Raw genomic sequence first — 27,885 nt, 5'->3', positions numbered from 1 at the left:
TTATAAGCTCTTTGCTGTTATTTGCTCCCACCTGCCTTGTCATGACACCAGGCTGCTAACTCCCTGTGTTGTTTCTTTGCCTGAGTCAAATGAAACATGAGATTTTGTTGGGCTGGGAGGAAGGGAGCAAGGGGAAAGGGTATGGGGAGGTGACATCATGCTGCCCAGCCCTGTCCTGGCTCTCCTGAGTTTTCCCTTGCCAGTTCCCACCAGTGCAGCACTGGCACTGGTTTTTGCTGTTCTGACAGCTACATAGAAGTGTTTCCCTGCTCCTAGCCAAGAGTGCCCTTCCCCAACTGCAGAGCATTGCTTTAATTCTGTCTGCACCAACCCTGGTGTCCATCACAGCCCTTTCTGTTTTGAAAGCCCTCCCTTTCCTAGGCAAAATGTTCCAAATTCCTTTACCAGCACACCTCATCACTTTACTCTCCATCTGATTGTGCAGCTCTCTTTGAGCATTGCTTACTTTTATTGAAAAGCATTACCAGCACAGAGCAGAGATAACCATGTAAGGAACCTGTTTTAAACTGTCCAACAAGGCATTGTTAACCCATATCACAGATTATAATCAAAAGCATCTTTTCTATAGAAATTCTTCCTCTTGCCCAATTGACTTTTTCAGCAAAAACAACTCACTCTGTCCTCCATTTGCCCAAATGATTATCCCATGTCATGTCACTTGTACTTCTGTTGAATTATGTTTTGCACTGGGTTTTTTTCCCTCCCCACACACCCTTAGGAAGTGAGTGATTCCTTTCCTAAGCTCCATCAGAGATCAACAGGTGCCAGGGAGGTGGGAAGATGCTGAGACTAGAGGATAGAGAGCCCAAAAGGGCCATTTTTCTGCTCAAGTGGGTCTGTCCACAGCACCAGGTTTAAATAAAAGGCCTGGATGGATTATCACTGTTCCCAAGTCCCCTCACAGACCCTGAGGGCTTCTTGGCTGCCCAAAGAAGAGAGAAACTCTCAGGTGCTTCTGTTCTGGCGTAATTATGACAGGCAATTTAAAATCAGCCAAGAGCTGTATTGACAGTGTCATTTGGAACATAATGGACTAATGGTCTCTTCAATTTAATTAAGGATTTTTTCAAATTACAAACTAACCTGAATTAAGATGAGAGTGTATACAGAAAGACTTAATGTGGTTCCACTAATTTAGATTTGCAGTCTTAATTATTTGGATTAATTTTCCAAAAGGACACATGACATTTCTATTGGTGTAAAGACCTACAAGAAGTGTAGCAGGTGTTTTGAAAGTGAAATAGTTTTGCCTTTTCAGGGGTGCAAGTCTTGGTAAGACATCTTTTAAGAATCTGTATTAGTACCTCCTTCCCAGGCAAGAATAAGCTACAGAAACATAAAGGATCATGCTTCAATTTTACAGGGGTGTGTGTGTCTGCACACACACATATATATATATTTATATATATATACACACACATGGGAGTGGGTGGTTGTGTGTCTGCCTGTGTCTATGTGAAAAAACAATGGCTGGGAAAGTTGTTCCACTTTGATTACTCCAACAGCTTTAAATCAATGTAACATCTAAATGATAGCAAGGCTTAAGGCAGTGGCCAGAAGGTGATGACAGAATCATCTGTGGTGGTTTATGACTTGTTTGTCCTCCTGTTCCTTCCCATCTTCCTCCTCTCCAAGTTACTCAGTACTCTCTGGCTGCTCAGGATTGATGTGTCCATAGCACAGGCAGTGGGAATCATTGGGAAACTTCTCCTCCCCATAGCACATTTGACTGGGTTTAGCTTGGACAGCCATGGTTCTGAAGTTCCCTCCCTGCCCAGCTGGATCCCTTTAGGAAAAAAGGAAACCCAAGTCACTTCTCTTGCAGGAGAAACTGCCCTGGAGCCCCCCATCCAGTGCGTCCAGTGTTTGCTGGAACACTGCTTCAAAAGGTGTGTAGTAATTGAGTCATCCAACTCTGCCTTGCACAAAGCTCCTTAAGGTGCCATGTTTTGCTCTGCTGTCCTTAACACCATTGCTGGGAATGGGTGGTTTTGGGAGCAGGCCAGGGCAGCCTCCGGCCCTCTGCACACCAGGATGGGGGCAAAGAAGCCACTTGTGGTGTTTGAGTGGTGGTACCACCCAGATGATCAAACAGAAACCACTGCTCCTTTGGGAATGTCACTATCAGCACACACCAGAGGAGGATCAGGGGAGGGTGAAAACCTTGGCTTTGGAGAAGAGACACCGGAGCCGAGACCTCGGTTACGCTTCTGCAATAGAAGGAAATCCAAGGGTGGCTGAGTCAGGCTGTGAGCAACACGCCTGGCATCTCCCAGGAGATCAGCTGCAGAGTCAGGAGCTGAAGCCTGCTTTTCTGCACACAGATCAGGTGCCTGCAGACACTTGCAGGTGTGTAGGTGTGAGCTGGTCCTGGGAAAGGGAGACCAGTGGACTTCAGATGGGAGGAGAGCCATGGCTTGCCGTTCCTCCCAAATCCTGTAAAAGGATGCTCATGGAAAAGCAACATCCAATCTGTCTTTCAAACCCAGGGCAGTTTCCTTGCAAGAAATGGAAAGAGACGGGGAAGAAAAGAGAATTGCCTTTTTACAAATGTTTGCTTTAAGTAACCCTCCCACTTTGGGGTCTCAGAACTGAAAGGCAGGAAGAAAGGGCTTGTTGACCTGATGTTAACATTCAGCTGTCAGCCTTTCAGCTCCATGATCCTCACATGCCGCTGCTTAATCCAGGAGGAAAAAAAACACAAAGCCTGCCCAGAGCCTGTGCCATCTCATTAACATTTGGCTTAGGCAAGATTTCTGTCCTGCACAGGGAGTGCAGCAGCTCCAGTTCAAACAGCTCTCCTCTGCTGTGTCCAGGGACAGAAGTTTGTCACAGCTTCTGCAGTGCTGTGCTTTGGGGTCAGGGTCCTTGAGCTGACAAAACATAATTCAGGCAGAGACACTAGCATTTTTTGGCTTATTGAGAACTTGAACAGACATCTTTGTGAGGTCCTCCTCTGTGCCAGAATGAGGTGATTCCCAACAGGCACAAGACACAGACCCAACACAGGTTTGGCTGGTGCCTGGCACCTCTTATTGGGGTTGGGCATCCCACAAGGCCATAAAAGCCAGACTGCAGCTTCTGGTTTGACATCCTACATCCCACATCCCCATCATGTGAACTCAGAGCAAGGTGATAGGGATGGTTGAGGAAGAAATAATATGGGAGGGACAAGGAGCACATGGGCACCTTGACCTACAGCCAGACATCTACTGCCCCCAGGCCCTTGCAGCTTTCACTTGATTAAACATGAAAGCTCTGTGGTTGCCTGAGCTGGCAAACATGGTTCAGCACACCTGAAGTTGGCAGGGAGACCTGCTGCCCTGGGGTTGGCATGGGGCTGGCAAAGGTTTCCTCCTCCCATCTGGGAACTGGCAAGAGTGTGTTCCCATCTGACAAGCAGGTGGGAGGAGGAAGGTGGGTGGCTTTATGCTGACTGATGTGAGCAGTGTGCTTTTGGTGGTGGAGGAACACGGCCATGGCCATGGGCTGAGTGGGATCACATGAGCTTGGAGATGGAGCTTGAACCGTGTGAGAGATAGATGATTCTTTGAAGGCACAGTGGGATTCTTCAGTGGGAGGACCTCTGTTCTAAGTATAACAAGTCACACTTTAGAAATAAGTTGGTTGAGGTTGAGTTTCTTTGATGTAGGCAGAGGTCACACACTACAGGGAGAAATCACTCAGTGTTCTGCTTTCCTGTTGATAAACAGCTCTGATCCTGGGACAAGGCTGTGATCCATGGGGCTGTTTAGCCATGAGGAAGTAGAAACTCCTGCACTAAGCCAGACCAAGGGTCTGAATTGCTGAGCATCCTAAGGCTTCAGGGAGCAGTAGGTGCTCCCAGAGGCATGTTGATTAGCACTCCTTTGTTTCTCACCCCTTGTTACTGCCTCCAGGAGTGAGGACTACGTGGCTGAGTGTGACCCATATGGCCCCTCACTCTTTGCTACTAAAACAGGTCAAGAGCACAGTCTCACAGGCTTTGTAAACAGCATTTGTCTGCGTTTATTAATCCAGATTATGTTTTCTCCATCTACTGGTTTAATCTTCTCTTGAATTCATGCAAATACTCACAGCTGACAGCATCCTTGGGCAAGGAGTTCCCCAGCTCTCACCCCCACCACACAAGGACCTACATGCTCTGAATTAGTCCCAGTTTTTGCACTGGGAAGAGGCAGCAAGGCAAATCCCTGTCAGCCTTCTTTGGGCCATGCCTGACTTTGTAGCCCTCTGCCATAACCTCTCCAGCCATGTCTTTTCCAGACTGAGAAGTCCTGGTGTGCACAAGTCCTTGCTTGCAGGAGGGCTCCTCCAGACCTTTGATCCTCTTTCATCCCTTTCTCGGTGTTGCCCTATTACATTTTGGAGTTGAGGCTTCAAAGAGGTGCCTTTTGGGGCACAGGTCAGCACAGTGGCTTGGCAGGCATGCCTGCCCCACAGCCCTGGCTCTCTCCAGATGCTGCTGTTTTTGGCCACAGACTGTGCCAGCTCCTGTGATCCCGTTTGCGTAAGTAATTGGCAGTGCATACCACACATAATCAGCTCTGAGTTTGTCTTGGGGTTTTTTTGATCCAGGACTCTTTCTCTTCTGGAAGGGTAGAGGTGTTGTCTGGGTATTTTTATGAGTGTTGGGTCTCTCTCCTGACTGCAAATCCATCCTCCCAGCTTGAAATCTGCTTGGCTCTCCTGCAGAGACCCATGGTGTGTAAGGGTCTGTAGGTGAGAGCCTGGCATTGTCTGAGACCTGAAGGGAACATTTTCAGGGCTGGTCCAGCTCCTTTCCTTTGCTTTCATCCCAGGTAAAATGTATGTACATGATAACATAGAAAAGCATAATAAGCAACGAAACCTCACTGTGGTCAATTCACTCCCAGCCTATTCATGCGGTTAAGACGTGATGGACTCAAATTGGAACTTCAAACTTCTTTGAAGGCATTCAGCCAATTGCAAAGGTGAGAACCAGCTGCACAGTTTGGGTCCTGAGATGAGCTTTGCTGTAGGTGAAGCTGTAAATGAGTTTGTCATGTGAATCTGTCTTGAGAAATAACGACTCTTTATTTTTTTATTGGGTTTTTTTTTGTTTTGTTTTGTTTTGGTTTGGTTTTTTTGCTACAGTTTTTCCTTCCTCCTGGTCCCACCACAAATCTGCTCTCACTCTAATCTTTTCTTTGGCAGCTAAAACTATTATCTTTATTGTTTCAGGGCTTGGCTTCTTCCTGTTAGATCTCCTAATTGGATTTTTACTCTCCGATCCATTTAGTCTCTCCTGTGCTTTCACTAAAACCCTTTAACCCTTTGGCACCAGCTTTGCTAACCGGTTACCCTGGAAGGTGCTCCTCTCCCTGATTTGCACAGGAATAGCTTTCCTAAGCCATGGATGCCACCTCCAGTGTCACTGTCTGTACACAGTGTCATCATCATCATCTCCTTCACTCTGAAGACTGCAAAGGCTCACTGGGTTTTAACCAAGTAAAACCAAAACAACCCACATCACCCTTTAAAAGGAGGTCTGAAGTCACCACAGAGCCAAAATCATCCAAAAATTATAACATTTCAGCTGTGGCTAGTAAAAGTCTGCAGCTTTGTCCAGATTCACCTCCCACCCATCCAGGTGCCAGTCCTGTGTTCCTGGCTGTGTCTTAAACTGGGTTAGCAGCTACAAGAGCGTGAAACAGCAGTGGGGCTGTGACCACTTCTGGCACTGGGGTCACTTAACCCTTCCACCCCTCTTCATCATCTTTGGAAAAGGCTGTTCACAAAATATACTTTCTTCTACCTCCCATCGATTTTGTTCCTTTGGCCTGCAAGCTCTGCTGGACAGGGCCTTGGCCATGGAGAGCCTCTCATAACAGTGCCAGAGTCTTCACTGAAGGCTTGGAGTGTGCCAGGAGTGCCCTGATTGCATTGCAGGTGCTTTCTGTGCAGCTGGAAGGACCTCTGTGCTCCATACCAGCGATGGTCTCTGTCCTCCCCATGAGTAAATCAGGGCTCTGGTTTCTCCAGCTGGCAGGTACAATCCAAACTGTCCTTGGAGCACAGCAAGATGGTGATGGAATCTGCCATGCAGGGGGCTTGGGTACCCCATATCCCAAGAAGAGGCTGCTGGTTTCATGGCTTGAGCCATGCAGCTTCTCTTAGAGGAGGAGGGTGGAGCTGAGACGATGGCATCTCACCATGGGTCTGGTTTTTCCATCAGACCATGCAGCAAAGCAGCACTGAGATTTTTCAGGGACCCAAGATCTTCACTTGTAACATTTCTTTGTAACAGCTTGGAGCACAAGGAAGGAAGCTCCCCTCCAGGTCAGTCAAGCCCAGTGCGGGCAGAGGCAAAGGAATAAGACTTCCATGTAGCAAGATGTTAAGTACAAAAGGAAGTGTAAATACAAAGGGAGGAAAAATAGGGAGAAGAGATACCAACCCTGCTGACTGGCTGCTCAACCAAGATCCAGCTGCCTGGCCTTTAACAGGCCTCAATGGACCCAGTCCCTCTCCTCCTTTTGTTCTTTTTTTCAGCTTTTTTACAACCTCAGTGCCTTTGTGTTTGTGTTGCTGGAGTGCGTTGCCATGGTTAAAGTTGTTATTTTCAGCAGGGTTTGCATCCTACCTGTGAGACAGATAGATATAGAGATGGAGACGTGCATGAATATGTGTGTTTACCTTCATTTCAGTTCCCACTGGCCATGTGGAAAAATAAATCTGATGGGAAAGGAGGACCCTTTGGGGGAAATGAGGAAAGAGGGAGAATACCACCTTGGAGGAGTTTCTCCAAGGAATACATAGTCTAAGCCAAAAGCATGGGGTATAAGAGATGATCACTTGAGAGCAGGGGAGGGCAGAGATGGACACAGGTTTGTAGAAGGTGTTATTGGACTGTGGAAAACACACAACTTCAAGTCAAGTCTATTTTAAGGGTGCAGTGTACTTGTGGAAAGGCAAGGATCACAGTTCCCTCCCTGCACACTGTTCCCACACTGGCAGTGCCAACACAAAATTGCTCCTTAGCCCTGTCATTTTCCTTGGCTCTGGTTGCTCCAAGTGCTAAAAGGGGTTTGCAAGTGTTATTTTTAAATTATTATTATTTTTTAATATTCTTATCAGATACATGTAGTAAATTTTACTTTATTCCTTTTCTTTTATAATATTATTTGTTCAAGGAACTGATTCTTTGGCACATTCCCATAGGTATTCTTCTCCAGAGGAAAATGAAAACAAAACCTTTGGCTTTCAGACTTTTAGGATTTTTGGCTTTGGTGTATCAGGCAACAATAATTGTATTGTTGTTCCTCAGGGAATGATTCAGAATAATAGATCTGCTAGGAAAGATGGACCAAGTTCCTGAGTTTTTTGGCTAATGTTATTATGCCAGTCTGAATTGATGGAACAGTTCTGAATTGCTTCACTCGAACATGCATTGAATGAAGAATTGAATCAATATTTGCTGGGCCCTCTTCCAGCCCCTCCAGCTCTCTTACACAATCCACTAGTGCTGCCCATGCCTGGACAAAATGTGTGGGGCTGGTCAGGGGTGGCTCCTAGCCAAGAAGCGAGGCCCAGGCCCTCTGGAGTATTTTGGTATCTCACATCCTCTGATTGTGCCTGGAGGCAGGACTCCTCTCCCATCTAACACGAGGCACTGGCTGTGCCTGGCTATACCTGGCTCCTGCTGCAGCAGAGGAGGAGGAAGATGGCACCTCCAGGGGCTGAGTCAGTCGCCTGAGAGAGAAACCACTCTCAAGTGGGATTTTTCCAGTGACTGAGAACCTCCCCAGGTTACTGGGGCCTAAGATAGGCTGTCTGAGTTAAAGCTTGAGATAAGAGATGGTGAACTGGGGAGCTGGAAATTCATTCCTGTCTCAGGTGAGGACCGAAAGGGTTGGGGATAAAGGGGAGCACTTCTAAATCATATGCAAGTTCAGAAATGGCTTTTTCTCCATGGGAGAAATTCTGGTAACAGCCCCAGTTCAGTATTTCTGACAGCCTTATCCCCAAGCCCCACTACTGGCCAAGGCTGCTATTTGCCTTTGTCATGGGTGTTGCTACACCGAGGCAGTGCCCAGACAGCCAGGTCTTACTGCCTTGTTCAGCCCTTGGAACCTGCTGTTAAAAGCACTGACAGCACTGATAGGGATGTCCTTCCATATCCACTGGGCTCCATACTGACACACACCTGATCTCCTGCCATTTTGTCTGTTCCCTTTGGGAAGGCTGCCAGAAATGTCAATGTTTTCACCCTCCTGCTCTGTATGGCAGTGGAGCTGCAGCTCTGCCTGACAGCTGACATGCTCCCCAAGCTTTGTAATTGGGGTGATGGAGCTAATGAGGGGTGAATCCATCCCATCACTTTCTGTGATTGTCATTCACCTTCTCCTGCCCCATCAAGTCAATGGAGAAATCTGGTATGTGAGCCAAACAAGGGACATCTGTAACCATGGTCTCCAGCACTGCTGGAGGCTTGGTCCTGAGGATGAGCAGAGCAACCTCAGAGCCACACAGACACCTCCCTGTGTGCTTGTCTGCTCCATAGTCACCACAAATTAACTGCTGGTACGTCCTGAAAATTAATGAGTTCAAGACCTTTACAGCTTCACACAGACCATCCTCTGCAGAAATAGTGTCCTTAATTAAATCATACCTCCTTCACCAGGAGCTGTATTGAGCCCAAAGACAGGGAAGGCAGTCAGGCTGCCTGGCAAGCAGTACTGGCAAGATGTGGGGTCACTGGGAGAAGGCTGCTACAGCTCATCCACATCCACCTGCAGGGCAGAGTGGGGGAGGAGCCAGCCTGGATTCGTTAATTGCTGGCGTGGGGTGGCAAGGAAACCAGCCCAAGTGCTGGCCACGGGGGTGCATAGCACCTCAGCAGCATGGCTAATTAATGGGGTAAAATGGGTGTTTGGGACATGGTATAATGGGGAAGTGAGTCAGGCACAGCACCACATGTGCTGATCCTATGGTTCCACCCTCCAGCATGCTCAGACCCCTCTTCAGGTCACCTTCTCTTGTGAGCTGGCAAAACCTCAGTGGTCTTCTTCTGGGGAGAATAAATGACAGGGGGCAGGGTTAGCAGAAGCCAGGTGCACTTATCCCAGAGGTTCAGCATGTGGTCTGGGTGTGAAGGATGTTGTCCTACAACTATTATTTCCTGAGCAGGAAGGAGATCCACATAGATGCCTGGGTTGGAGGGTCTAGGGAGCTCAAGGGGAGAAGTTCTGCCAGAATACCTGGGTTGCTGTTATCTATCCCTCTACACCACCACCAAGGTGATGTGGAGATCTCTCTTCAGAATCTACCCAGGCACCTGTACCTTGGGAAGAAGCCTCTCTGTCTGTGAGGAGTCGAGATGCACCAGTTTTCACCTCTGGCACTGCAGGAAACAAGGTGATGGCTGCATCTTTCACTCAGGTGTGCACCTTGGCAGCAGCTGCACGTGTTTGAGCAGAGAAGCCAGCACTGGGGCGTTAAGGAAACTTTCCTGTCTGACCCTTTGGCCAGAATGATTCCTGAATGGTCAGACAGGAAAGTTTCCCTAACAAAGGATGGACTGTTTGCCTTGTGCACCTGAGTCCTCTGTGCTCATGAGGAGCTTAAGGCTCCAGTTCTGAGCTCTGTAAAAAACATCTTACAGGGGCTGGCTGGGAGAAGAGAATGCCCCTGCGACTGCAGCCAGGCCAGAAAGCATCCCTGGAGCCGTGGGTCTGCGGGCCCGCACCCCCGCTGCACCGTCCGGGGCAGAGCCAGGCAGGTGGCAGCGGCCGCACCGGGGCACAAGGAGCACACTGCGGGTACTGGGGAAGCGACACCGCTCCCGGCAAGGTGACCACCGGGATAGGGGCCGGGACGCGGAGAAAGAGGACACGCTGAAGAACCCAGGCTTGCAAACACAGTTCTGCAGTTGGAGAAAAGTGCTCTTTTCCCTTCCTTTCCCCACGTCCCTTTTGCTTTCCGCAGCCCGACAGAAGAGGCTTCCAGTGAGCGGCAGGGGTGGGGGCAGAGCCCACCCGCACAAAGGCAGCTCCCCACGGGCTCTGTGACCGCTGTCACGCTTTTTCGCTCAAATCAACGCCAGCAGTGGATGACGTGGGGCTGGTGCTCCCCAGCCCCGGGGCTGATTGGTCCCAGCTCAGGTTTGAACGCCAAGGTGTCCTGGCAACGAGAAGCAGAGGAGCCAGACTTTCCCGTCCCCGCTCGGCTCCGGGAGCACGGCGGGCGCTGGGCAGCGACGGCATCGCGGCGAGGAGCAGCGCGCAGGGCCCGGCCCTCCTGCAGGTACCCCGGGCGCCCTCGGGCCGTGCCCCAGCCCCGAGCCCCGAGCCGGGAGCAGTTCCACGCCGTGGGTGTCGGGGGCCGCCGGCAGGGACTCGGCACGGTCAGCGAGCGGCACCTGCGCTCTGCACAGATACGGCAGCGGAGCTGGTGCCCCGGGGAGAAGGGATGGGGAAATCACCGGGGTTTGGGGCATTGAAAGTGACCGTGCAGTGGGGTTTGGGAGAGGGATGCCTGGGGAAAAGCTGCGCAGGGACCGGGGAATCAAAGCGCCTTCCCACAGTTGTGTGGTCAGCTCTCCTGCCCCAAGAGGAACGAGTAATTTGGGCTAGTTTTGGGTTCTCCTGATTAGTCAAACTCACAAAGCCCTGCAGGGCACTCGGGCCTCTGAGATGTGCTAGAAGAAGATGGCTTTACATTGAAATGAAGCAGCTTTTCCCGCTGATGGAGAGCTGCTCTGCTCTTGCCTCAGCGTAGCCCTCCTGCAGCCCGTCCCTCAGGAGCTTGAGGCGGAGGAGGGAAGGGCGCCTCAGGGCTCAGCCGTGTGCAGGGGCATGCTGTAAAGAAAAGGCTTTTCCCTGCGCCTGGAAGATGCGAGCAGAGATGTGAGGAGCTGGCTGGGGTAAAAGGCTTGCCAGCACGGGGAGGCAGCACTCAGCACAGCCCATTTTGCACCTGTCAAAACCAGCAAAGACATATCTGTGAAAAGATGTGCCAGCCATTAATGACAGGGCACATCCAAGCTGTCCCAGCTGAGAAACCTCCTCCACAGGGTAACAGCCATCCCAGAGGAGCTTCCTGGCTCCGTGGCAGGGGGTGAGCTTGTGGAAGGGCTGGTGTCCTGCATGGATTCAGTGGCACACGTTGAAAAGCAGCGCCACGACCCAGGTCTTGCTGCTGCAAGTGGGGCATGAAGAGGGATACCAACACCAAGACCTTTTGGAGCACAGCTTGTGTTATTTATTAGAGCATAGGGCTGAGACCTGCCTGAACAATTCTTTCCCACAGACCCAAAGGCATGATGAGACTTGGAGGTCCCTCCTAGTATCATGCTCATAGTAGAAGAGCAGTCCCTCAGCATGCCAGTGGCAGGGAAAGGCAGAGGGACATCACAAAATGAGCAGGGAGTGTTGTGCTGGCAGCATGTTATTGCTGACCTGGATTCGCACTGATGACCTGGAGGGGTGAGATTAGCACAGTCAGCTTGTCCCAGGGCTGTGGGGGGATTAGAGGGAGGGAAAGGGTCATGCCTGTTACATACATCATTTTTCTCTCTTTAAATGGGAATATGAAGCACAAGTTGTCAGTTTTTTAAAAAAATTATCCTGCATACTGAAATGTTGCCAAAGTTTACAATCTTGGAGTGGTGGGCTTACAGCAGTAGAGGCCCTGCTTAGAAAACTCAGTTACTAGATCTGTGAGAATCAGTGATGCTTTTTGTATCTAAATGAAAGCTAAGAAAAAACGTCTGTCTCATGTTGTAAGAAGAGGTTTGACCTAGATGAACCTGAAAACAAATAAACATGAAAATTCACTAAAGGTGAATTAAACAATTCGCCTTTAGTGAATTAGACAGGGTATTTTAATTTTTTTTTTTTTGACAATCATGATTAATCAATCATTTAAATTGAGCAGCTTGGGACTGGATGATGTTCCTACTTGAACCAACAGCTCTCCCTGCTCCAATTAGTTCAAATAAGACTTGTTTCTCTGAAGGGTTAAGGCCAGTACATTCTTCAGGCTTTATTAAACCCATGAACAGTAATGTCAGTCTGAAACCCAAGAGAGGGGAAAACATACCCACACCTTGCAGGCCATAAACAGGAACAAATTCAGCTCACTTTGTATCTCCCCACCAATTGAGCTGAGGCAGTTTATGAGCTGGGAACATTAGCTCCAGTGAGGCAGGACTTTCCCTGATTAAATAACATGTCAGTCATTAAATAACTCATCTTTCCTGGTATTTTATGGAATAAACAGTGCCTGTTGCTTGCTAATAGCATCTACTTTTATTTGAGTGGGATTGTATTTTATAACAATCCTTCTGTTCAGTTTGCATGTTTGCAGTGACCCCAGCAAGCAATCACTCCATGACTGATAGTAAATTCACTCCCAGAGGTTTAATGATGGTATTTACTGTAGGAGCTATGAGTTTTAGGGCTGTAGTGATTAGGGTGGGTTGATGGGACACGGGGCAGTTGGATAATTGCTAGTGATGAGCCAGTGAACTCCCAGGTAATTGCACCTTACCTGGAGAGGTGTGCTGGCATGAGCGGTGTTTTAAAGACAAAGCTGTGAGGAGGATGAAGGACTGTCATTGTCTCCACATGACAGCAATGAATCATGAACAGGAAATTATCCCTTCTCCTCACCAAGAAAAATAATGCTTGGTCTGTTTTCTTTCCTGTCGCCATCTTAAAGAAAAGACAGGACTTGTGTGCCTGTCAAGTCTGTGCCCCTTCCTTCTCTTCATACAATTTAAACACTGTTGAGAAGTAGAGATGCTCTGCCTGAGGACACCATCAAGTGTTGTGAAAATGGGTTTTGAAGGAAGGAAAGACAGACATACTCACTGACTGACCCTGGGAAGGCCTGGCATAGACCAAACCTCAGTTAAACACCAGAGAGGCCTGGTGACAGAGGGACCCTGGCAAAGCTCACTCACCAGGAGGCTTCAGCATAAGCTCAGATTTCCTCCATAGATGTGAGGTCCAAGCAATTCTGGTTCCTAGGACAGCAGACATCATTAATAATGTTATTAAAGGGAGACAGTAATTTTACTTTTAATGAATGTGGGATCTACATAAGTTGGTGTGGTCACTCGCTAGAGCCCTGTTGGCCCTTGGGCAAGATTTCTCAAGTCCCAGCCATTTCCATGTACGTTTGGGCTCCTCAGGACATTACTCAGCCTGCATGTATGTGGATTTGGTAGTCCTCACCTGGCCCCACAGTTTGAGGCTGTCTGCAGTGCTGCTTCAGGCTCCCCAACCCCTGCAGTCTCCAGCCTTGGCACTTTGTGTTTGTTTGTCCTGCATACCCAGCAGTGGAGAAGCCAAAATTGCTTTGCCCTCCCTTCTCATGAAACAGAGGGCTGGAGATTTGATCCCTGTAATTGCCAGCCTCTCCTACCCCAGAAAGGAGTAATCCCCAAAGCAATGGTGACCCTGGAGTCCTCTAATGCTTCTTGAGTCTTCATCAGCAGGTCCTGGAGGGCTTTGGGAAAGATGCTGTATGCCTCACGTCTATTTTAGATCTGGGAGGGTTGAAGCAAAGCAAGGGGCAGAGCCTTGACACACAATGACAAGAATAGAGCAAATGGCAGGTTCAGGCAGAGGCAAAGGGATTGATAAAGCAAAGGGTCTGAGAGTGGTGCTCTCACCTCACCCCAGAGAGGTGCTTCTTGGTGGGTCTGGGACCAAGAAAACTCTGGTTAGGTAGCTCTTTATCTGCTAGAACCTTTTGATTTTGCCTCATGATTAAAAGACAAAGATGGGGAGTGTGTCTCTGTGTTAATGAGCTTTCCTCTCCCTCTGTAGCAAGAATGAAAGATTGCAGCAAAAGCAGCAAAACAAAGTCCATTACAAGACTGTTCCACTGATTGGGAGAAAATAAGTAGTTTGTGGACCCAGAATCTCCCAGGAGAGGGGCTGCTCTTGGTCCAGCAATGATTTAAGGGACTTAGTGAGTCAGAAGTGCCTTCAATAAAGCTGTGGCAGGGTTGTCAATATATCAAGAATTTTGGGCAATTGGACCAGATATATCCAGGTACAGGACGATAGAAATGATAGTGCTGCTCCAGACTGCTGAAGCTCCATTGGCATTCCTGGAGCTACTCCACTGTTATGGCTAGCAATGGGAAAAGGAGTTTAAGGTGTTTTCATTCTGCAGCCTGATCCAAGCACTCACTGCTCCACCTTCTTTTTGTTGGCCCACACGTTTCTCCAGCTGCTCGATGCAGAGGCATTGGTCTGGCAGGAAAAAAAAATCAAACATTTTCTCTCCTGGGAATTTTCTAGAGCTGGACAGTCCTTGATCAAGTCCTACTCTCTGCACCAAGGGGAGTGCAGGCTGTCAGTCCACCACTGCCTGCTTTAACCAGCCCAATACACAGCTGGGGTGAATGGCGGAATCCTTTCCTTCTCTTACATGTGGTGCTCTTAAGGGAAACGAGCTGATCATGAGTTTACAAACCACTGCCAGATGTTTGAAATTACATTGTTTAATTGCTGGTGCAGGACCACTCAGTCCAGTGGGTGTGACCTAAAGGAAACTTGCTCTCTGGTACCAAGAGGAGCACAAGGCTCCACAATACCAGCTTTGAACCTGAAGGTAGTGAGGTACCAGCAAAGATTAGAGCACGAGATTCAGAGGCAGGAACTGTTGAGTGTTGATCCTGGATCTACTCCCAGCTCTTTTTGCTCTGGGGCAAATTGTTTAGCTTTCCTTTTCCCTGATCTCCTTCCAACCCCTGTCCAAATCCTTTGTCATATGGGAGTTGGGAAGAAGCTTGCAAAACACCTGCTGAAGTGCTCTGAAGACAGAAAGCAGAATGCACAAATGCTAAGTTGTATGGGCAATATAAACAAACCCAGCTTTATGCTTCCCAGGCTAAATGAGGAAGGAGGAGGGGTTAACTGGTGGGTGGCACCCATGTCCTAATTACAAGGCTTGTCTCTGGATCCCTTTGGTGTGAAGCATCCTCTTGGCTGAAAAACAGCTGATAAAGTCGCACCTGAGCAGAGGTAGGGGAGGAAAAACTTGTCACACGAGTGAACCAGGGTGGGTGGAAATTTCCTTTGGCAGGAAGGGGATAATTGGTGGTACCAGCAGTGGGTTGGACATGGCCTTCAGGACCACCTCTGACCTACTGGTCCGGCTGTACCTCCTCTTTCTTGCCTGGTGCATTTTTCCCGGTGGTTGCTATATGGTCTTGAGGGTCCTATGGGATCCAGGAAAGTCCTTCCTGTAGCTGCCATTGTCCTCTCTGACACCTGATTCAGGGGGATAACCTCTGGCATTTTAGTAGCCTCTTTGTCCCACACGCTTTGCCAACTCAAGAAGCAGCACAGCCCCAAGGTTTAAGATTTAATAAGTAAATTGTGAGTGCATTTTGCTTTCTGAACCTTTCCAGCATTTCAGGGTCACATCTCTAGCATGTCTTTGCAACAGTGGGAGTTCAAACCTGATGGTGCATATATATGTGCTAAGAAAAGTGAGATGTCTCCTCAACAGTAGCTGTTTGTGTGGATAAGACACAGCAGATGCCATGAGGGCTGATAGACCTTCCAGGCTTGGCCCCAGACAGGTGTCTTGGGCCTCTTCCACAAGAGGCCCTGTGGTTCCCTCCTTACTGCTGCTTTTTGCATTTCACTTGTGCTTATGATCTTGCCCTAAATCTAGGTTAGTCTTGCAGGTGTAGCATGCTCTGAAGAGCACCTGGAATAGCTTTGCAGGTCTGACCTCTTGTTTTGGCCAAGTGATTTCTTCATGATCAGGGAAGTGCAGGTTTAACAGCCTGGGAACAGGAAAAGTGATTGCAACTCAAGCCCATGCCTTTGATGCTTTGTAGCTTGGGCAAAAACTCCAGTTGGGATCAGTTGCATGAGGACATATAAGTGCCTGAAGATGCAGGTTGATATCTGCATGCTGTTTATTTTACATTTAAGCTGCATCTGGGAGTTTTGTTTCCTGACTGGGAAGTAGGAAAAGGTATTTTTTGTCTCTCCTTTTATTACTGCTCTCCAGCCTGAAAGCTGCTGGGGTTGAGATGTCCCTGTATGTGTGTGAGTGTGTGCTGCAAGCCCTGATTTCAGCAGGAGACTCGTGTTGAACCCCACCAAGCCAGCCCTGGAGCTGAGTCACCAAGATGCTCTCTAAGCCCTGTAGAGCTGCATGTAGGGGAGGGTATTTTTTTCCCCAAAGAGCATTTGATTCCTGCAGTGCTATGGGAAAGGGGACATATCTGCACCACCTGGGTGCTCCTCCATGGCTTGCTGGGGCCGAGCAGCACCTGCTTACCGCCAGTGCTTTGCCTTGGAAGCCTCTGAGGGCTGCTGAATGTATCTGCTGCCTGGCTTCTCCCTTAGTTAGTCTGCATGTAGCAGCCTGGGAGATTATTGCCCCCACCCATGCAGCTTGCCAGACAGATGTTAGAGATGGTGATGGATATATCTGCTCTCAGATTAAAAAGCAGTTTAAAATGCATCTTCTGCCAGCTGTGGCCCCCTGGCCTGTTAGTTTGCAAGTGCTCTCTGGAATAAATTCTTTCAGATTTTACTCAGCCCTAGCCTTTCCTGCAGTCTCCTTGTGCCGTTCTCTGCCTGGCAAAGCCCCAGCAGCAGCCCCCGGGCAACGTGGCACGTGTAGTGGGAACGATTTTGGCTGACTGGGGTGGTTTTGCAGGGAGTCCAGGTGCTGTACACAGTACAGTGGGGAGGAGAAGATGCCTCCGGATGGAAGTTAGCGATCTCTTCCTCCTCCCTTTTCTCCTGAACCCAGCAATTCAGTGGTTGTGTCAGCATAACTCGATAGCATGGGGATAGAGAGAAGCTGGAGCCTCCACAGCACAAAGCAAAAGCTTCAATTTGCTCTCAGTTGCCTGTTGCAGGAAACTCTGTCTCCTGGTGATAAAGGGAGAAAAAGAGCTGCATGGGGAAGGCACCACAGGACAACTCCTTCAGGGGGAGAGTGAATGCTTTCTTCTCTGCTTTGGACATTTGTATACCAACTTGTCCTGCCCTGATGTCTCTGCATGGGCAATCTTGCCCTTAGCGTGGGTTTTCCCAGCTTGTCCCAGGGACCTCGAGAGCTAGTCATCCCCATGCTGCCTTTCCAGGGCTTCTCATCCTGCCAGAGCCTGTAACAGCATGGGCTGTGCTGCAGGTCTCATTCCTTTCCTCAGTTTACCCTGCAACAGTGGCAGGATGTGGTAGTCACTGCAGTCAGATCAAAGGCTGGTAAGCTGCCCTTTTGCCGAGCTAGATGTAAAGGTCTAAGGGCAGCAATGCTTTAAAAAAATGCCTCCTCTCTTGGTAGGAGATGTGAGTGAGAAATTCTATCTTGATGCTGTTGGGACAGGGATGCTGGGATGGCAGCCTTAGTGGGGGATGGCTCTGCCTGTATTAGTCATGGTGGTGGAGGGGAAACCTGTAACATAAAATTATAAATTATATGTGTTCAACGGATACATAAACATTACTTCTACCAGCACTGTAAATCAGGCCTATCTCCCCACCTCCTCCCAGATTTTACCAGCCTAATCTGGAATTTTCAGTGCAATATTTATTTTTCATTACTCAGTCTTGAAGGAATTGCATTTTCAAGCAGACAGTGACTTCTTTTTGTCTAAAAACTTTGTTTTCCCCTGAAGTCAGCTCAGAGCACCTGTCTCTTGGAAAACCAGGCCCCTTTAAGATGTCTCAGGCTGCTTTGAATCACTAATTGCTTCTGAATAGGCAGGCCAAATGTTTTATCACTTCAAACTCCCATAGCAATGCAAATCTATACAGCTGAGAAGCCTCTTTCCATGCATGGGGGTGATGGGTAAAGATAAGGATTAAAAATAGAAACAAATTCAGCCCGGGGGTCCTCTTTGTTCCTCCCTGCCCTCGGTGGGGTTGCCAGGGCTACATTTGTTCCCGTGCATCGTTTTTGGATGAGATCCAGTGCCCCTTGAATGCAAAGCTGAGAGGTGCAGTGGCGGGAGAGGGCTGGATGAGGTCCTAGGTACATACATATTTCATTGCCCATGCCAGGCTCTGTGTTGTTTTCTCTCTCTGGTTTCACAAAGGTGGTGTTTTCTAAGACTCCCACTTGTTGAGGGCGACACAATCCAGGCTTCATCCCGTCTAAAGTTTCTGGCTTTTCAGTTGTTTCCCACTCTGAATGGCAGCCAGGCATATTTCCCATGCCTGGGGGGAAAAGGGGGATGCTTGGTAGGAAAACAGGACTTGCCAGAGTGCCGTTTGGAGGCAACTACATGTGCTGTGACATGTCCCCCTCGGGGCTGCTGCGTGTGTTTTGGGCAGTGCTGGCTCACAGACGCTGCAGGAGATGAGCAGCCCTTTGCAAAGCCTCGCTGGTACAGGGCTGGCCTGGCTTCTTTAAGTAACCCACAGCCTGAAGGCAAATATTGACTATTAAGAGGTGGAAGATCTCAGGGAGCAAGGGCAGTCTAAATCCTCCTTTTTGCTTAGGTCGCCTGTTATTAGAGCTGCCTGCTGTGTGCTGAGTACAGCTATGCTCAAAAATTGCCAAGAGCTCAGCATTATGGAAGCAAAAGCCAATTTACTGACTTTCCAATGGAAAGGAAGATACATGCTGAATGTGCATCTGTTGGATGATATTTCTGTTTCAGGCATGCCACTAACATACAAATGGAAAAGCGACTTTGCATGATTTATGTAGTTACTAGGAAAACCTGAGTCAAGTGATACTTTGTAGAGTATTGGGCACTATTTATTCTTAGCAGAGTAGGTTATAAAATCTATTTTCAATTTATCTCCCCAAACGAATTCCAGTTGACGTTGCCTATCCTACTCTGAACATGGAGAGCAGAAAAATATCCTGACAAATACCATATTCATGTAAAATCAATAGCTAATAAGAAATCAGTCCCTTGAAGATGATAGCAATTTATCTTTAAAATTAAAATAAAGACTGCAAAATTTTGTCAAAGATAAAAACAAACAAATCTCTGTTCTTCTTTGTTTAGGTACTATTTGTATGTTTCAGGTGCATATAGGACCCAGTTAGGGCTTGGTCAGCTAAGGATAACTATTGTTAACGTTATTGTACTTTTAAAAGAGACAGCTGCTTTCCCACCAGACTGGGATTTCCAGGGAGGCACCAAGGCACTGGAATAATTTTAGGCCTTCAGTCCTGTTCTCCAAAGACCTCTGACTCAACAGGGCTGAAACTCAGGCTTAAATCCAGTAGGGGGTTAAATCTTCAGTGTTGGGTTCCAGCTCAGGGGTAATTGTCTTAGTAAACTGGGGTTTTCATACATAACACTGGTCTTCCTGGCAGGGAAAATAAAAAATTTAAAGAAAGGTTTTGAGTCTAAAAGGACAATTAGAAACGAGAAAGCTTGCTTGTACTTTACGAGCTTATGTGTAGATGTGGTCTTGGATGTTCAAGTCAGTACCAAAAGCAATCCAGGCTTGGGACTCTCCTTATTTCTGCCCAAGATCTCCACTTGGGTACCAGCAAAGCACAGAGCTGGTGCAAGATTGTGCTCTACTCCGACACCTGGCACCAGCAAAGCGAGGCGTGGGAGAGAACCTACAGTGCTGCTGCTGCTGTGAGGGGGCTGTGAGGCTGAAATGTGGGGCTGGCTGTGTAATGGGGGATTCTGAGAGCACAACCTGGCAGGTGGCTTCTGAGGCATGGTGCTGGGAAAGCAATTAGGGGCAATGGGAATGGCACAGGTAGAGAGCAGGAAAAGGTGTCCTAAAGGGTGGAAGCTGTGCCAGGCTCAGGTGCCCTCCCAGCTCGAAACTGGGAGCCCAGGCAGGGAAGGAGGGGGAATAGCTGGAGCAAGAACCAGAAAAACCTGCTCACACCAGCCCGGGATTCACATTACTCACACTGCTTTAAAACAGGTCAGGTTTGCTTTGGTTTCCGGGCAAAGATGGCCAAAGTGCCTAAGGACTGTTTGCAGCTCAGCTTAGAGCAGTTCCGAGCTCCTGTGTGCCTGCCCACCATGTCACTATGCCCCCTACCCATCGCCAGTGCAAGGCCCTTCCCGGGATTGCAGCCTTTCTAAGCAAAGGCTGGGCTGGAGGCATGCACAAGGACATTTCCCAGCTCACCTGAGGGGTGGTAACTGTGAGTGGTGGGATCACATCACCCTCACCTCCTGACCTGCCACAAGCTTTGGAGCTCACACAGCAAGTTTGCTGCTTGAAGCTGGATGGGAGACTGGTCTGGGGATGCTTCCCATTGCAAAGGAAGAGTGGTCTGCCTCCCCCAGATGCTATCAGAGGTGAGAAACTCATGGCAGTGGTGAGAGTTGTCCTGCTTCAGGTCTCATCCACAAGCACCAGGGTCAGCCTCACATGGTTTATCAGGTTATTATAGTCAACTTGAACTGGGTGGGACTAGCAAAGATGAAAACACTTTTTTTATTGGGAAGAAGGAGGGGAAAAGGAGCTAACAGAGTTAGAAATCAGATTGTCAGAGGCTAATGGCTGTGTCTGGTTATTAGGCAGCAATAACAGTAATTTACCTTTGAATCGCAATAATTCATCGTAACGCTTCCCACCTACCTCATGAACCCTTTCTGCTTATCTCACTCCTCTTGTTCAGGGATCTGAAAGCATTTCATAAACATTAATTAATTATTCCTCCACACCCCTGGAAGCAAAGTAAACATTATCCCAATTTTGCAGCTCAAGAAGCTGAGCTCACCCAAAGAGATAATAACTGAGCAGGGGTGCAGGAGCCCAGAGCACAAGCCCTTATGCCAGTTTTGACCAGAAGCACCTTTCAGCAGAGTGCTCTGACACGTGGGCACTGGGGGCATGATCCGGGGTAGTTCAGTCCTTCATCCATGCACGTTCCGTGCCTGCCACCATTCTCAGATGGCAGGAGAGGTGTAAAAAGGGTGAGTGTTGCTCTTGCCTTGGAGATGTCTCACACTCATCACTATCTCATCACCTTCAAGCCTCCACCACAGGGACCCGGCACCTGCCAGTGTGTGAAGCACCTGCCATTATTCACGGTAGGACTCTCCCTTTTTTTAATGACTACGTTAATGACCCTAATCTGTCGGTGTGAATGTGGTTAATCCCACAGCTCCAGGGACTAGAAGTTCAGAGACGTTTCTTCTCCTGCCTCCTCTCACCACATTTTGCATCCTAACCTAATGCTTCAGCACTGAGGTGAGCTGGTGAGACCTGTGCTAAAGCAGAAGCCACCCTGTCCTGGTGTCCAGGGCTGCTGTGAGTAAATATCCAGGACACAACAGTTACAAATCCAGGCCATCTCTCTCCAAGGTCTCAGCTGAGGGAAGTGAGCAATGTCCTGAAACAAGATGCTTGACGTTAAACCTGTGCCCAAATGCCTTGATGGATCTTGGCCCTTGAGGAGCCTGTCACCCTAGACGTGGTGACAAAGATGTAAATTAAGGGGAGGATGTCCCCTGCAAATAATGAGCCTTGGCAGTGGAGAGAAGGAAGAGACACCAAAGGTCCATGCCAGGCAAGCCTGTTGGGAAGGGGGATTTTTTTTCTTCCCCTGAAAGCAGCAGTTGACTTTTGGAAGCCAAATGGGTTCCAGCATCAGAGCAGGAGGAGGGTTGTGTTTCATGGACAAGTCATGGTGGATTAAATGTAAATGAATCTGCAGTGTGATGGACAAATGGGATCAGTGCCGGGAACCCCAGCTCCTGGTGGGGGATGGATTAGTAATGGGCACTGGTGGGTTTGCAGCAGAGAGGGAGTGAATGGCAAGGCAGGGAGGTTTCCAGCATTGCCCTGCCTGTGGCACTGAACGAAAGAGACATCTCCGGGCTCAAAGAAGAGAGGTCAAGCCTAGATAAACACCAGCTTGGTCCCCCATCAGAGAATCACTGAGGCATGAAGAAAAACTTTAACAGCTGCAATGCTGCTTTTGAACCTCCTAGTAAAAGGGAGGGTCAGGAGGTCAAAACTTTCAATGCCTCTGGGAAGAAGAGGACTTTTCCCCACAAGCCTTTGAAAAACCGAACTAAATTAGCATGACCACACTGCTAAATGCTTGGGAAACCTGAACGGCTCGGGTCACAGGCTACCCGAGCAGCAGAATGGCAAAGAGCTGCTGCATTCCCATACTCAACAGCCATAATTAATGAGGCTATTTCCTAGGTGAAAAGCAGGTCTTCTGCCCGGCACCTGGACGGGAAACAAAACCTTGCAGGATGTGCCCTGGGCATCTTTTCTTCTCCTGATACTGTTGCCTTTTCCCCTTTCTGTTTCTCCCATCCATTTTCTCTCTCACTTCCATCCACCATTGTTTCAGCTGTTTTTTCCTCTCTTGCTCCCAATGCCACACAGCTCAATTCACTGTTTGAAGTGGGGAATGGCAATGAAGTTGTAATGATCTAGCCGTGCTCTCCTCTGGGGTTGCTGAATGGGAATGCAGGAGCTCCAACCTAAATAGGAGGTCACTTTTTTTTCCTACTTTTTATTGCAAAAGGGATATGTAAGAGCCTTCCTCCTCACTGTGAGTTATTCGCTTCCACTTTGAAGGTAGATTTTGCATTTCTGGACCTTTTGCAAGAGCCATTCTAGCAAAGACCAGGCAATGCAGACTTCTGGAGGATGTAGAGACCTGGAATTTTTGGCTCTGACTCTATCCTGGGTTTTATATTCATCTTGTACTGTGAGTGTGCTGGGCACCACTTGTCATGAGACCCTTTGCAGGTCTCCCTTCACAGCTCCCACCACCAGAGGTGTGGAAAGCAGCGAGGCATGTGCAGACCTTGCAGTGGCTGTCAGGGCTTTTGGGAAAGGGCTGTGTGCCTACACAGGGCAATCCAAAGAGCCCAGACCAGTGTAGCCAAAAGGTTTATTGATCTGGACTGCAATCCTGCAGGCTGCTCCTGAGCATCCCCATTCCTTGCAGCCATAGGAGACCAAGTGCCCAGCAGCTTTTCCTTTTGCTGCAGAAGCAGAAGGAATACTGAATAAAGCAGGAGGGCAGGACAAAAATCCCCTTTCAGAGGCCAGAAGGCCTGCCCTGGAAAGACAACAGCTCATCTACCCACCAGACCAAGGTCTCTCCTCTGTGCAAGCCCAGGCCCAGGCAGGGTTGTGGGTGGAAACGAGGGGGTACATTCTGTAGTACCCTGGCAGTCAGCTGCAGGGCTCTGCAGTGCCAAGCCCCAATTTGGCTTTCCTGTGATGCTGCAGGATCTTTTCTTTCTTATGTCTCTTGTTGTCCTAGAAACAGAGGAAAAAATTCTTCCAGAGAAGCCCTTTTGTTACACTTGAGGCAGCATCTTCTGTCTCTCACTAAAACTGTGTATGGTTCCAAAAAAAAAAAAAAAAAAAAAACCCTTGCCAGAAAATATATGGTGAGTTCAAAATTTTCCAAAGAAACCTGGAAAAATTTAATACCCTCCAAACATTCCAAAAGCCCTAAAAGTACTGCAAGGGTCAATGGGCACTTTGTAACACTGCTACAATGTATGTTGAGCAACAGAAGGCAGCACTCTTGTGTGTGTATATATATACATATATATATAAATATTTTTATAGATGTAATTATATGTGTTATTTATGCATATTGTTGAGACACAGAGAGAGAGGTCCTCATTTCTAGCCTTGGATTACAGCTTTTGAAGTGGGGGGTGTCTGCTGGAAGAGAAAGTCAACATGCCCTCTGGTATTGGCCACTTTTCTCTCCTGGTGCCAGGGCTTTCCTGGAAATGCTGGGATTTTGGGGGCAATTGTCTTTATTTGAGAGGGAAGCTTATGTTCTGGGGAAAATGTGCCCTTCTGTGTGCTCAGCCAGGCAATAGCTGCACTGGGTAATTTCTCTGAGGCACATGAAATGTTGTAGCTGTGTCAGGAAAGGATAGTGACTGATAAATTTCCTGAGGCTTGCAGGATCTGGAGGCACACTCCCAAGGTGTGCCTCAAGGAGTCCATGGCAAGGGGAGAAGGAGAGGAAAGCAGGCAGGAAGGTTTGATAGCCATGATGCTGACTACCTCCAGATCCTGGGGGGAGCAGGGGATGTGGGGCACCTCTGAAAATCTGGTTTCCCACTCTTTCCTTTTAGAAATAGGCCTGGAAAAGAAACTTTCCTCTTCTTTTCCCTCCCAACCACAGCTCAGAGGGTTTTGGGTTTGTGCCAAAAGCCAAAACCCAACAGCTCTGCAGATTCAGGTGCCTCAAATACCCACTTTTCCCTCATGCCCCACACTGACTGTAGCACACTAGACTGTAGCACAGACTAACACAGCTGGGCTCGGGGGGCTGTGCCAGGGAAGATGTGCTCTGCTAGGAGAGGCTATAGCTGGTGACCTGCTGCTCACCCACAGTAGGTTTGTACTCAGGAAGGGGTTTTGTGCAAACATATTCTGTATCTTAAGACACCTCAGAACCAGGACACTTGTGCTCCTGAGCAGTGAGACAGCATCTTCTCCTTTGGGGAAACTCAGATAGGATTGCTATCTCGTCTGCTGCTGGAGAGACCAAAGGACCTGCTTGGTGATGATTCAACTGCTCAGGATGCTGAGACAGCATTGCTCTCCTCCCTAAAGCAGCCTGACTGCTCAGTGTACAATGAGGACATGACTTTTCAAAGCTCTAAGATACACCTGTAGCAATCCAAGCATGGAACCAGTGGGCACAAAACCAGAAATCAGCTCAGTCACTATTCCAGGTCAGTCCCTGAACATGGCCTCAGCACCACAGGAGCTTTAAGAATAAATCTGAGGCAGAGAAGATGGTCCATGAGCCAGTCTGGCAAACTCACCAGTGTGAAACTAAATGTTGGAGATTTTTATCCATCTTAATTGATGGAAGGTGTGGAGAACTCTTCATAGGATGAGGAATCAAGGGACCATGCAGACACTGAGACATAGTCAGTTTATTTATTTTTCACAGTAATAATTTTACAAGTGAAAAGAGATTTCCAATCTTTTTACAACCTACTTAAGGTAGAAAGATTTAAAACTCAAAATCTTTTCTTAAAAGAAAGGCAACCATCCCTGCTAGTGGCAAATGAGCCTCTGCTCAGCTTGTATCTGATTGGGATCTCAGAAGACTGTCCAACCTATTAAATAAGATACATATCTCCTGAGAACAGCCTTTGTTGTTTTCTTTTATAGATCTTTGTTCCTCCTGTGCTGTAAGGTCTCCAGGGCATGGCCTGTGTTACGGAGCACCAGATGTACTATCTGATTTTAGGAGATCCTAATTATGAGGAATATGTCAGAACAACAGAAAACTTCATTTAAAAATCCAATTAAAGCTGCCGAGTGACAGCTACGGACTTGTGTGTTGCATCACCTCCTAGTCCCAGCAGCTTCCATGTGGAGAAGGGAGTAGTTAAAGATATCATAAATCCTAGATAAGGATATCATAAGGCCTGCATGAGATGGGGATTTTTCTGACCATAGGTTAAAATTGGCACACATTTTGTGGTGGAGCAGTAAACCTGAGATCTGTTTTGGAGCAGTCACCTTGGGATCCAGGGTCCAATGGGTGGGTTATCCTTTCTCGTGAGTAGTGGGACATTTCACAAGATGTTCTGGATAAAGAAATATAAACGTAACTGTGTGTCTGGCACTGGGGTTGCTGAGCACCTTCACCTCCTCAGGTCTCGCTGGAGCACCTGCACCAGTAGAGACCTTGAGGATGGGATCCTGATGCCATCACAGCCATCCCCATTGCTTGGGGGGACCATGGAGGAAGGAGCAGGGTGGGGGGAGCTTTCAGGTGGGTTTTTTGAGACATAGAATGGGAAAAGCTGACTGAGAGAGGAGGTGAGAAGTTTCCAAAGCCTCCAGCATGGCAGCAGACACCTGCTTCTTCCAAAACCGGCTGAACCTGTCTCCCTGTTGTCATCTCTCTGCGGGTTCAGGGCGTTCTGAGCCCCCGGCCGGCTGAAGGGCACGGGACTCAAGGGCTGCACCCTCCTCGTGCGCCAGGGCAAGCTCTCCTCTCTGGAAAGGGGCTGTTTTCTCTGCTCTACCCAGAGACCTGCTGGGGCAGGTGGAGGTCTGGGCCCTGCTGCAGACAGGCTGAGCACTTCCAGGTGGGAATGAGCCCGCCCATACAGCCCCACGGAGCCAGGAGTCAGGGATAGGGAAGTACAGGGTGGTTTTGCTTGGTTTCTTTTTAGGAAAGGAGATTTTAAGTGTTCTTTTAAAAAACATGATAATGTTTTCAGATTTTTAAATATAAATGAATAACCTTTCTAAATAAAATGAGAATTCAATACTTTTAAAAAGTTTTTTTAAAGAGTTTTATTTTTATTGGAGAGTTTAAGACTTCAGGGGGAAAATGTAGAATTTATGTGTTCTTAAAAAAATAAGGAGAATTTAAGGGTTTATTTTAAAACAAGACTTTTAATCTGTTGGGTTTTTAGAGAGGTTTTATGACTTTTTTTAAAAAGAAGATGTTAAGGTTTTGGGGGGAGTTTTTAAAAGAATTTAAGATTTTTTTTTTAAGGAGAATTTCAGACTTTTTTTTTAAAGAGCCGAGGTGATGCGGGGGAGTTCCGTGTGGGGCGGGGCTCACCTGGCGGGGGCGGCGCTCACCTGGCGGGGCGGGGCCGGCGGGGCGGGGCGCGGAGGGCGGCGCTGGGGCCGGCGCGGCTCCGCGCTGCGGGGCGGACGGAGCGGAGCGGAGCTGCCGCCGCTGCCGCCGCTGCCGCCCAGGAGAGGAGCCGGAGCCGGAGCCGGAGCCGGAGCCGGAGCCGCGGCCGCCCTGCCGTGGCCGGGCCGGCGGCAGGTGAGTGCGCTCGGGCGCGGCGGGGCCGGGCAGGAGCTGCCGCTGCTTTGCAGCGCCGGGCGCGGCCCTGCCCTGCCGCAGCCGGGCCGGTACCGCCGGGAGCGGCCCCGAGCAGGGGGGCTGCGGCTGAGGCGGGGCCGCTGGCCGCGGGTGTCCGCGGAGAGAGCCGTCTCCGGGGCAGCCGGGGCCTCGCCCGCCTGGCAGGGCCCGCCAGGGAGGGGACAGCCCCACGGGGCTGCCAAGTGGGGCGGGGGCGGCGAGCAGCTGGCTTGGGGCACGGCGCCGCAGTAACCCCGGATCCCGTAAGGAGAGCCCGGGCTGGGGGGACGGGGAGCGGCGTTCGGCACTGGCGAGACCCGAGCCCCGCTGCTACCTGCCCGGTGCCGCCCCTGTCGCGTCCCGGTCGGTCGAGCAACCGGGTGGCTTTGCCTCCCGCCTGCCCGAGGCACTCCCAGCAGCCCCGGCCACCAGCACGGTGCAGCCGGGCCCCGCTGGCAGCAGCGGCCCCGCCGGCGCTGCAAACGCTGCCCAGAGCCCCCAGCGGAGGAGCCGAGGTGGCGTGGGGGTCTCAGATGGTCGTGCCAGGAGCCTCCTCCCCTCGCATCCGTGGGGCAAAACCTCCCGTCCTTTCTCCCTTCAGAGACGTCTCCGTCTCCCCGAGGAGAGGGGTTAAATTCCTCGATAAGAGCCAGGCTCCAGCCGCATACTTCTGATGCCTTCCGTGAACTCTGCCGGCAGGTTGGCAGGTTGTTTCGTAACTCCACTTGTGGCCTGCTGCGGGGAGGGGGGGGGGGGAACGGGACACCGAGTTCCTCTCCTGTTTTTTTTTTTCCCTGCCCTGCAACAGCGCTTTGTAATTGCAGGTTAAAAACCCAAACGTGGGTTCAAGGGTATTGTACAAAAGAAAGGGTCACAGCCGTGCGCCTCTCACTCCGAGCGGCTGCCTCAGGCACAGCCCATGGCACTCCCCTTGGGATGGCTGTTTCAGGAGAAATCAGGCGGAAACTCGTGAGAAACGGTCGAAAGAGGCGAGCCGGGAGCTGTGGCTGCTCCTCCTCGCCGCGAGCCGGGCCAGCTCCCCGGGATGCCGGTGCTAACGGGGAGGGCCCGGGCCGCGCTCTGCCGGGACTTGCCGGGCAGGCGCCGGGCCCC

At 49.4% G+C, this 27,885-nt stretch overlaps 2 protein-coding genes across 3 annotated transcripts in view; both read left to right on the top strand.

Annotated features, from left to right (window-relative positions):
• LRRC56 (leucine rich repeat containing 56) overlaps nt 1-26,126 on the top strand; it is a 97,305-nt gene extending 71,179 nt beyond the window's left edge. Inside the window, exon 14 of the mRNA XM_063158725.1 lies at nt 25,107-26,126. The gene's annotated coding sequence lies outside the window, so the exon portion shown is untranslated. The remainder of the gene's footprint in view (nt 1-25,106) is intronic.
• Nucleotides 10,133-27,885, top strand: part of LOC134419484 (ras association domain-containing protein 8-like) — a 33,914-nt gene continuing 16,161 nt past the window's right edge. The window contains exon 1 of one of the 2 annotated variants that reach the window (XM_063158732.1): nt 10,133-10,290. The gene's annotated coding sequence lies outside the window, so the exon portion shown is untranslated. Of the gene's footprint in view, nt 10,291-26,667; nt 26,734-27,885 lie in introns of those variants that run through there. The other variant, XM_063158734.1, reaches the window with a different exon arrangement.

Source organism: Melospiza melodia, chromosome 6 (genome assembly GCF_035770615.1).
Source record: "Melospiza melodia melodia isolate bMelMel2 chromosome 6, bMelMel2.pri, whole genome shotgun sequence".
NCBI lineage: Eukaryota > Metazoa > Chordata > Aves > Passeriformes > Passerellidae > Melospiza > Melospiza melodia.
The sequence above is the reverse complement of the archived record's forward strand: the minus strand, read 5'-3'. Positions and strand labels throughout refer to the sequence as shown.